The 11,206-nt window shown below is 41.1% G+C and overlaps 1 pseudogene; it reads left to right on the top strand.

The window, feature by feature from the left end:
- Positions 1–1,885: 1,885 nt before the first annotated feature.
- LOC127082245 (probable LRR receptor-like serine/threonine-protein kinase At1g53420) lies at positions 1,886–4,195 on the top strand (annotated as a pseudogene).
- Positions 4,196–11,206: the final 7,011 nt, after the last annotated feature.

The following is an 11,206-nucleotide window of genomic DNA, read 5'->3' as shown; positions in this document are numbered from 1 at the left end:
GGGACTCATGGAGGTTCATATAGGAATAAGATGATGAAATTTTAAGTATCCCTTGAAATGTTTGATTAATTGGTAAAGAAGCTTGTTGAAGAAGTCACACAAGATACCTAGATGAATTAGGGTTTCCTAGGTAAACCAAACCCAAACTCTTGATGATTTCTTGATCAAACTAACATGTGAAGATCATGGGGATCCATATGTGATACTTAGAGCCATAGTAAACCATTTCTTTATTGAGCTCCTTGCATTGAGGGTCTCAAACCCTAAATATGAGCTTGATAGAGCATAAGTGAGCATACACACTCCCTACAAAAGAGTTAAACTATACAATGACATATTTTTGGTATTTTGGTTAGTAAATAATGAAAAACAAAATATGATACAATCAAATGTGCTTGGTGATTTCTCCCAATGCAACCCCAATGAATGAGGGGTAAGGAGGATGCCCAGGTGTGATCCCAATGCTAATGCATATGATGAGAATATCATGAGGGATCTTAGGGTCAAAATTGGGGTCTTACAGCTGCCCCTATTTAAGGACGTTCTAGCTGAGGAGATAAAGGTTAAAATCTTCGTATCGACTCAGTAGAATGGACTTAAATGAAACATATAGAAACAAATTTTGTTCTTTAAGAGGCCTCATGATGCATATGATATGAATGCAAAAATAATCTTTATGGGGAAAATGTTGCCACAAAGGAAAAGAATCCGGAGAGACCGAAAGTCCACAGAAGTATAATACATTCAGTAAGGAAAACTCACTAGGGAGACAAAGACTCTGGGGGGGATAAAAGGGTTGTGTGTAGGCCAGACTACGACTCTAAAACTGCTGGGGGACTCGAAGGATTCCATGAAAATAAATCAATGGAAAGACTCAGTCGGGGAATAAAAGGAACATCTGTAGGAGCAACGGGTAGATCAGAACAAAGCTGAAATACTCGAACCAAACAGGAAATGGCGATCTCACTGAGGAAATACGCACTCAGACTCAATTGGGGGAAGAAATGATCTTCAACACAGGTCTTCAACACATGAGTAAAGAAGTATATTATCCACTACCGGTTACTTGGTAAGAGGATAACAAAATCTGACAGGGAGGTCATCCGTTATTGGTTAGGGTAAACATATCAAGGATGACTCGCTGAGGGCAAAATGAGGTGCATTCATTACCAGTTACTGGGTAAGAATAACCTGCTGGGGAAAAGCCAAATAGGATTTATAACTACCGGTTAATGGGCAGAAGACCGTAAAGAAAGAGAATATTCGTCACTAATTAAAGTGAAAATATCAAGGATAGACTCACTTGGAGATATTAGGAAGGATATCTGTCATCGGTTAAGATGAACATATCAAGGATAAACTACCTGAAAAAGTAGGAATTATATCTATCGGCTACTAGATAGAAAACCAGAAAGAGAATATCCGTCATCGGTTAAGATTAACATATCAAGGATAGACTCCGAGGGTAGAAAAAGGGATTACATCTATCAGTTACTGGATAGAATATCGGAAAGAGAATATTTGTCATCGGTTAAGATGAATATATCAAGGATAGACTCTGCAAAGGAGAAGTAGGATTTACAACTACCGGTTACTTGGTAGAAAACCGCAAAGAAAAGGAAATTTGTCATCGGTTAGGATGAACATATCAAGGATTAACCTTCTGGGGAACAATGTAGGGATTACAACTACCTTTTTACTGGGTAGAATACCAAAACGAGAATATCCGTCATCGATTAAGATGAACATATCAAGGATAAACTCAGAAGGGAAAGAGTATCTGTCATCAGTTAGGATGAACATATCAAGGATAAACTTCCTGGGAGACGTGAAAACGAATCCGCTGGGGAGAAAAAGGTTACCTTTTTCGGGTATTGGGGCAGAAATGAAATACTCGCAAATTGAGAAGAATATTACCAGTTATTGGGTAATAGACTCTCAGGGGACCAAAAACATCTATCTAGGTAAGATCTAGAAAGGAACGGTCAATCAAAGACTCAACCCAATGAGGATATAACTCAAGGGTAATGATTCTATCTAGATAATAAACTAGGGGGGAACTAAAATAATGATCTGTCATACCCCGATTTTGATCCCGAATTTTTCTCCATTTTTATTTTTGTTTGGCACTTGGCCTAAGGTTCATTTGCATGCATCCCGTCCCATACCCAAAACCTTAGAAAACAATGTCACCTGTGACTGCTCTGTTGCTGGTGACAACTTCTGTCATGTTGTTTCGATAATTTTGAAAGGGGAAAATCTACCCGGCACTCTCCCACCAGAACTGACCAGGTTGCGTTATCTTCAAATTATTGACCTCTCTCGCAATTACTTGAATGTGCCTCCTATTTGGAGAAAGAATGCCTACGTAGATCTTTCATACAATAACCTTAGCATCAACCGGGGGAGTCAGATATGTCAAGATGACAGGGTGAACTTGTTTTCTACCTCATGGACACGTAATGATATAGAAGCAGTTTCGTGTTTGAGCTTGAAATGTACCAAACCCTCATACTCCCTTTATATAAATTGTGGTGGAAATCAAGCAATAGTCAACGGAAAAAGTTATGACGGTGATTCAGATTCAGCTGGACCAGCGAGATTCCGTGCCAGTTCAACAGGAAATTGGGCGTTTAGCACCACTGGTGTATTCATGGAAAGTGATCTACTTGGAAAAACTTTTATCCTGCACGTATTTCTCCTATTTCTTTGACTTATTATGGATTTTGCCTGGCAAATGGAAGCTACACAGTAAATTTGCATTTTGCTGAAATAATGTTCACAGACCATGAAACTTATGGTAGTCTTGGAAGGCGTGTATTTGATATTTACATTCAGGGAAAGCAGATGCAAAAGGACTTCAATATTGCACAAGAAGCAGGAGGAGTTGGTAAGGAAATCATAAAACAGTTCAAAGATGTTTGTTTCTAGTAATACTTTGGAGATCCGTTTTTATTGGGCTGGAAAAGGAACACAGGCTGTACCGAATAAATCAGTATAAGGTCCTCTTATATCGGCTATCTCAGTGGAATCTGACTCTCCACCTGGAAGAATATCTACTGGAGCTATAGTTGGAATTGTGGTTGCAGCAACAATTATTATGATTCTAGTATTTGGTATACTTTGGTGGAAAGGGTGTTTTGGAAAGAAAAACTCATTAGCAAGAGGTGATTACAAATGAATTTCTTTTGTTGCCATTATTATCAAACTTTTTGCTAACACATGAGTTATTCAAGTGATACAAAGTAAACTTGTGCAAGTTGTGTAACCGAGCAAGTATAAGAACATACTTTTGTTAGTATATCATGTTATGGAACCTGGAGCAAGTATGAGGAAAATGGATTGTCAATGCAGAGTGTCCATGTTTAATTTTCTTAGTTCAAGAGATCTTTGATCTTTCTTTTACTTTAATTAACAGAGTTGGAGAGTTTAGGCCTACAAACAGGTTTATTTACCTTAAGACAAATCAAAGCAGCCACAAATAACTTTGATGTTTCCAATAAGATTGGAGAAGGAGGGTTTGGTCCCGTGTACAAGGGGTGTTTACCCAATGGAACATTAATAGCAGTGAAGCAACTTTCTTCTAAATCAAAGCAAGGGAATCGTGAGTTTTTATATGAGATAGGCATGATTTCTGCTTTGCAAAACCCTTATCTTGTTAAACTCTATGGTTTCTGTGTGGAGGGAGATCATTTGTTGCTGATATATGAATACTTGGAAAACAATAGTTTAGCGCGTGCTTTATTTGGTCCAGAGGAACACTAAATTAAATTAGATTGGTCAACAAGGCAGAAGATTTGTGTTGGTATTGCTAGAGGTTTGGCATACCTCCATGAAGAGTCAAGACTGAAGTAAGTTCACAGGGACATCAAGGCCACTAATGTATTGCTTGATACCAATCTTGACCCAAAGATATCTGATTTTGGTTTGGCCAAGCTTGATGAGGAGGACAATACTCACATTAGCACTAGAATTGCTGGGACCTAGCACTGTAAACCCATTAACGAAATCAGCTTTTATCAAAGAATCGTTCATCGTCACCAGCACCCTTGGAGGAACCAGTTTTCTTTGGAAGCAACAGGTTGTGAATATTGGGCATCACGCCGCCATTGGCAATGGTAACATCACCAAGAAGCTTGCTCAGTTCTTCATCGTTTCTAACAGCCAATTGAACATGCCTTGGCACAATTCTAGTCTTCTTGTTGTCCCTTGCAGCATTTCCGGCCAATTCAAGAACCTCAGCAAATCAGCATTAACTTCAATAATTTCCTTACTTCCTAATTCCAATTTGGATAAGTCTGTTTGTAACAAAAGCAATGCAAAACGTGACACTCAGCAGATTATCCAGCCTTACCTATCCGATATCTCAGATTACCTTCGCACAATGGAGATGCAGGAAAAACGAAGACCAGCGGGTGATTACATGGATAAAGTTCAGAGATGCATTACTACAAATATGAGGAGAACATTGGTGGATTGGTTAGTTGAGGTTGCGGATGAATACAAACTTCTCCCAGAAACTCTTCATCTAGCTGTTTCCTACATTGACAGATTCCTATCTATCCATTCTCTCAATAGATCCAAGCTTCAGCTGCTCGGTGTTTCCGCTATGCTCATTGCATCGAAGTATGAAGAAATCACTCCACCAAAAGCAGTGGATTTCTGCCAAATTACTGATAACACATATGAACTGCATGAGGTTTTAGAGATGGAAGCTCACCAATTTCACTGCAGTAAAAAAAGTAGAGTAATTAGCCAAAGCAGTAAAAATTCAAGAAATATCCCAAATTGGCATGAAGTCAAAACAGAGAAAGAAAGTACGAAGGTTCAGATTACCATTTTCAAACCTAGCATCAAAGGGGTCAATCCAATTTCTGAACATCCAAAGTGCTTTGCAGAGTTACTCTTCTGGAATACCAAAGGCATCTTTGAAACCCTAAATCAGGAGATATAAATAGTGAGCGAAAGCGAATCAGAAGAGAGGAGAAAAAACGGCGAAGAAATTTTCAAATACAAAAAACCCTAACCTAAAAATCAAAGAAAACCTGGTTGAAGAGTTGGAGGAGTTCGAAGCTTCATCAACGTCATCACCGCCGAAGGTGAGCTCTTTTTTATCCCATCCACGAGTTCTTGCATGTCCCGGTGTGTTTGAGCGAGGCGCGAGCGATTGGGAACGACACTGATTGGGAACTTTTGAGAGCGATACTGAGAGAAAAGAGAGAGCGATTGAGTGAGATTGGAGATTGAGAGAGCGGTGAGGGAGCGATTTCAAGAAAGAGCGAGGGAGAGAGCTTGCTGGTAGCGATTGAGGGAAGGGACATTCGTGAGAAAGAGAGGGCGATTTCACGAGGCCTCTGTTACTATCCCATCTTTTTATTTCTTTTCTTTAATTATTTTTTTAACAGAATAGGTTTTGAAAGTTTAAAATTCCTAGGATATTAGGTAATAATTGTTTTTTCTATTTCCAACTTATTCCCCATTGATAACCCAACAGCCAAGCGGCTGGGTTTAACTACTGGTAGTCCAACAGACTTTTTTTTATTTTAGTTTTTATTCTAATGTTTAATCTATTTTGGTTTATATATTTAAAGTAACATCAAATAATAAATAACCATGAGTGGTCTGGTGGAGAGGGGTAGTATCATAGTCTTGAGTGGTGTGGGTTCAATACTCATGTGTAGCATTTTTTTGGCATTTTATTTCTTTTAGCTATTTTATTTTCTTTTAGCATTTTAATTTCTTTTTATGTTTATGCCTTTATTATACTCATAGTTTCATTTGTTAATAATGCAAATTTGTTTTCTTTTAATTTCATCATTCATTCAAAACCATTTTTAAACTTATAAAAATCATATTTTTCTCGATTTAATATCGAGCCCATTTTCACACCCTTGTAAGTCGATTGCTTTTTAAGCATCGCCATCAACCTCACATAGCTTACTCTTGGGCTTTCTCACAATGAGCCGGTTCTCTTGCACTTACACTCATATTTCGCATCATTTTTTGTTTTGGCCTGATCTAATTATTTCATTGATTTTGAATCCCCCATTTGACAAAATGTACCCCATTTCCCCAATGTGTATATAATGTTGTATTGTTTTTATTTCTCTATTTGTTTAGGCACTAACCAAAGAGTAAAATCCACCATTTCTGAAAAAATACAAAAATATGACTCGATCCAACGTCGAGTATTTTCTCAATAAACAAATCAATTTATTTCGCCCTTCTATTCCTTTTCTTTCAAACTTTCATCAAATGCTTGATTCAACGTCAAGCCATTTTCTCTAGTAAAAACTCAAAAAATATTAATTCATAAGTCAAGACTTTTTCAATAAAGATGGAAGTGGAACGTGGTGTATACCACGCACTCCTGAGACTAGGATTCGAGATGTATATCTCGCCAATCCTAGCTCTCGCCATCATCCAATTTACCCACTTTGCTCTATCAAACACCCATTCAAATCTTTCTCAAACGTCCATCAATACTTGATCTAGGTCAAGTCATTTTCACAACAAAAACTCAAAATACCTAATTCTTACTTAACACTTTTTCAATAAAGGTGGAAATGGAACATGGTGTATACCATGCACTCCTGAGGTTAAGATTCGAGACGTATGCCTCGCCAATCTTAACTCTCGCCATCGCCTAAAATTGTCAATGCGGTTTCTCCAAACCCTTTCTCAATCAAATTCAAAACACTTAATTCTCTCTTAAACACTTTTGCAAATAAAGATGGAAATGGAACATGGTGTATACCATGCACTCCTGAGGCTAGGATTCGAGATGTATATCTCGCCAATCCTAGTTCTCGCCATCACTCAAAGCACATCCAACCAATCAAACTCTTTTTCTCGCCGCCGTGCGACCAATCAAAAACCTTTTAAAATGAAAGATATCTTGTCTTAAGAGATACAAAACATTGTTTCAGTCACGATTGTTGAGTAGAGATAGATGACGCTTTTCCGAGTGTAGATTTGTAAATCCTAACACTTAAGTACATATTGCATGACAACTCTAGGGCAGAGCTCCCCCACTTCTAGACCTTTCCGAGCGTCTCCGATCTTGTGGCATGTCAATCCATCCTATTGCAAAGAGGTAACTGCCTAAGACTCGATTCAGCGAGCTGTGACACCTACTGCTAGGACGTGAACACATTGCCCATTCTCCTTTGACACAACTGGTGTCCTCCTTTGTAAGTCCATGTTCAGATGGCATTCCCTATGTAGCCGAACTACGGCAACTCTGATTCTCATGTTCAGATGAGATACGTAGGCACAAGATGCGATGTCTTGCCGAGTTTGACTAACAACTAACAACTAATCTTTGTTTGTTTTCGCCCTCGTTGCGATTTTTCTCTCTCGCCCTCGTTGCGATCGAGACATTCCCTTTCGCTTGCCCTAGTTGCAATCGAGACCCTTATTCCCATAGTTAGCTGAACTACGTTTTGCTCTGATTCTCATTCCAGATGAGATACGTAGGCATAAGACGCGATGTCTTAGCGAGCACAATTACCCTTAACCCCTAGGTAACCGAGCTACGAAGACTCTGATTCTCATATTCAGATGAGATACGTATGCAGTGGATGCGACATCCGTGCGAGTCATTTTCTTTGACCCTTTCTTTTAGTAAATAGTACATTAGATAAACACACACCCTTTAGACAAGAACAACAAAAGTGGATCCCGTAGAGTACTACGGATGCGTAGGGGTGTTAATACCTTCCCTTCGCATAATCGACTCCCGAACCCCAAGATTTGGTTGCGAGACCTTGTCTTTTCCTTTCCTCTCTTCAGGTTTACTTCGAGCGTTTCCTTTCCCTCCTTTGGGATAAATAACGCACGGTGGCGACTCTTCTGTCATTCCTTCTTCTCCGGTTGTTTTTTCGCATACTGTATTTTTCAGGTTGCGACAGCTGGCGACTCTGCTGGGGATCCGGTTTCCCTAAGCGAGTCCCTCCTAGCTTTTGTAGATTTCTTGTTTGTTGGGTGTTTATGCTTTTGTACAGTTATTTATTTTCAGCATTTACCTGCTTTACCTTATTGCATTCATGTACATATGTTTGCTGTATCTGTGGGTTCTGTGGGTTGACTGTTTGTTGGGATAGGATATTTTATGAGAGATAAGCCCACTACCCAGGCTTGAGTGTACACATAGGTGTTAGAGTGGATAGTCATGAGGCTTGCGTGGCATGTTGCTACGTTAAGTCGTTCATGAGACCCACATTCCAGACGAGGTTTCTGTTGGATATATTTTGTCCTATGGGTGTTCCATAACGACAGATATTCCTTTAGAAATCGTCGACTCTGGTGACCATCTCCCGAGAACTCAGTCGAGGCCTCTCCTCCGAGACGCGTTTATGTTAGCTCTGGTGGGCGCATTCTCGCTGCTCAATCCGAGGACCCCGAGACTGGGAACTTGCTTTAGGATATCCTGTTGAGGGGAGTCAGCAGAGGTCTTTTATCCCGTAATAATGCCAAACCTTCAGTGGTAAACGTATTATTCTCGACTGAAGGGCTAAAGCTGACAAACTTCTGTTCTTAGAACCTACCAATGAGGGGCGGGCTAAATTCAGGAAAACCTTAACCTCCAACCAACCCGGTTTTCTGGAGCAGAGTTTTGATCTTATATTATATTCTTCAGTGGGTTTTCTCTTCAGACAGTGCAACCCGACAGTTGCTCAAGCAGATACAGCAGTCCTGATTTCCATGTCACTGCATTGCATCACATCATTTTTCATTCAAATCATTCAACACATGTTTATCTATTCCCAGGGGCTGATATCTTCTTCTTGATTCTGGTCGGGGTTTTTCTTACACTTTTTATCTGACGAGAGATTGGAATAAAAGGGTTAGAATACCTTTTGGAATTGATAAACATGTCATTACATTTGCATATCCATAGCATGTCTTGCATAACAGGTACCGTCGCGGTGTTCTCATTGTGTGGGGTGTTCCATTAGCAGGATAGCTGATTCAGGAATTCACCGGTACGGTACCCGCAGAAACCAGCAGAAAGCAATGGAAAGTCTACAAGCAGAACTTGCTGAGATGAGGGTCCGCATGAACCAATTCATGGATGCGGTTCAGGGAGTAGCTCAAGGGCAGCAAGAGATTAGACAAATGATACAAAGGAATCCCGCAACTACTCAACCAGAGGTCGTGACTGATCCTCCAATTGCAGAGGTTAATGGACCTGGGCCTGTCCCGATCCCACATAACAACCACGATCAACAACCCATTCACGATGATCAAGATGATCAGTTCTTGCTGCCAGAAGACTTTGGCATGGGCCATGGCATGGATCCCATGTTCAGGAGATTAGAGGAGAGGCTGAAGGTGGTGGAAGGACAAAACCCTCTGGGGGTAGATGTTTCTGACTTGGGATTGGTCCCAGGCGTGAGGGTCCCACCGAAGTTCAAATTCCCAATCTTTGACAAGTACAACGGTAGCTCTTGCCCGAAGACCCATGTGCAAGCTTACTTCCGAAAGATGGTTGCATATTCTGATGACGAGAAGCTACTTATGTACTTCTTCCAGGACAGCCTAGCTGGGGCATCCCTGGAATGGTACATGAGGTTGGATAGAGCCCACATCCGTTGCTGGAGGGACTTGGCGGAAGCTTTTGTGAAGCAATACCAGTATAATGCAGACATGGCCCCAGACAGAACTCAACTCCAGAACCTGTCTCTTAAAAGCAATGAGTGCTTCAGGGAATACGCTCAACGCTGGAGGGAGACAGCTTCCCGTGTTCAACCTCCCATGTTGGAAAAGGAAATGGCCAACATGTTCATGAATACGTTGCCTGGACCTTACCTGGAGCGTTTGGTGGGGTGCAATGCCTCCAACTTTGCTGATGTGGTCTCTACCGGAGAGAGGGTAGAGAATTACCTGAAGACCTACAAGAGCCACAATGGAGGTGGATCTTCATAAGGAGTAAAGAAGCCATTTATGGGAGGACAGAAGCAGAGGGAAGGGGGTGTGAATTCTATGTCTTCATATCAAAATAGGAATAACCAAAGGAATAACTTTCAAAACTATCATCGGCAACCGTATGTTGCGGTTGTGACCATTCCGGCTGCAGCACCACTACAACAACAACAACCACAACGTCAACCAGCTCGGTATCAACAACAACAACAACCAGGTAACAGACCCACCTATCAACAGAGGCAGAGGATGATGGACCGGCGTTTCGACACTCTTCCAATGTCGTGCGCTCAACTGCTTGCTAGTCTTCAACAGCTACAACTTGTGCAGTTACGCACTCTGGCTCCTCCTGTTGGTAGACTTCCGGTGGGTTACGATGCCAATGCTAGGTGTAGTTTCCACTCTGGGGAACCTGGCCACAACATTGAGAACTGCAAAGCTTTTAAGCACGTAGTTCAGGACCTCATAGATTCAAAGGCTATCAACCTTGCACCGGCTCCTAATGTCGTCAACAATCCCATGCCACAGCATGGTGGTGCAAACGTGAATATGCTGGAAGAAGAAGCCAAGTCCGTTAAGGATGTGTTGAAGTTGAAGACTCTGTTGTTGGAAATTAAGGAATGCTTGCTGAAGGCCGATGTTTTCCTCGGTTGTGGGAAAGGTTGTTTGGATTGCGCTACACATGGTAAGGATTGCTTGAAGCTGCAGCAGGGTATCCAGGCCTTGCTTGACAATGGTATCCTCCAAGTTGAAGACTTGTCTGTCAAAGAATTTGCTGAAGGGGTAGTTGAAAAGGTGTTTGAAGATGTTGTTAAAGAATTCACAGATGTTGTTCCTGCTGATTGTGTATTTCCCATTGATGTATTTAATTTTTCAAATGTTGTTGCTGATATACCAAACAATGTGTCTGATTTTGATGTAACTGAACTTGATTCCGGTGTTCCGGATGTTTTTGTTTCAATGAAAGAGATTCCTGAGTATGACTATGATGTCGCTACTATCACCATCTTTTACCCGACTAATCAGATCAGTGTGCCAGAAGCGCAACCAGTGCCACCAGTGCGACCGGCCGCTATGACAATCACAACCCCTGGTCCTTTACCTTTCACAAGCGATAGGGCCATTCCTTGGCATTATGGGGGGAGTGTATACACACACGATCATGGGGTGGAGCGACCTTTGAAGGTAGAAGAGGGTCAAAAGTCTGAACTCGAAGTTGAAGGTCCCGCAATGGACAATGTTGGTGGAATCGGGCGATTCACCAGGAGTGGCAGACTAT

This window comes from Lathyrus oleraceus, chromosome 5 (genome assembly GCF_024323335.1).
Source record: "Lathyrus oleraceus cultivar Zhongwan6 chromosome 5, CAAS_Psat_ZW6_1.0, whole genome shotgun sequence".
Lineage (NCBI taxonomy): Eukaryota > Viridiplantae > Streptophyta > Magnoliopsida > Fabales > Fabaceae > Lathyrus > Lathyrus oleraceus.
Note: the sequence above shows the minus strand (reverse complement) of the source record. Positions and strands in the feature narration are given on the sequence as shown.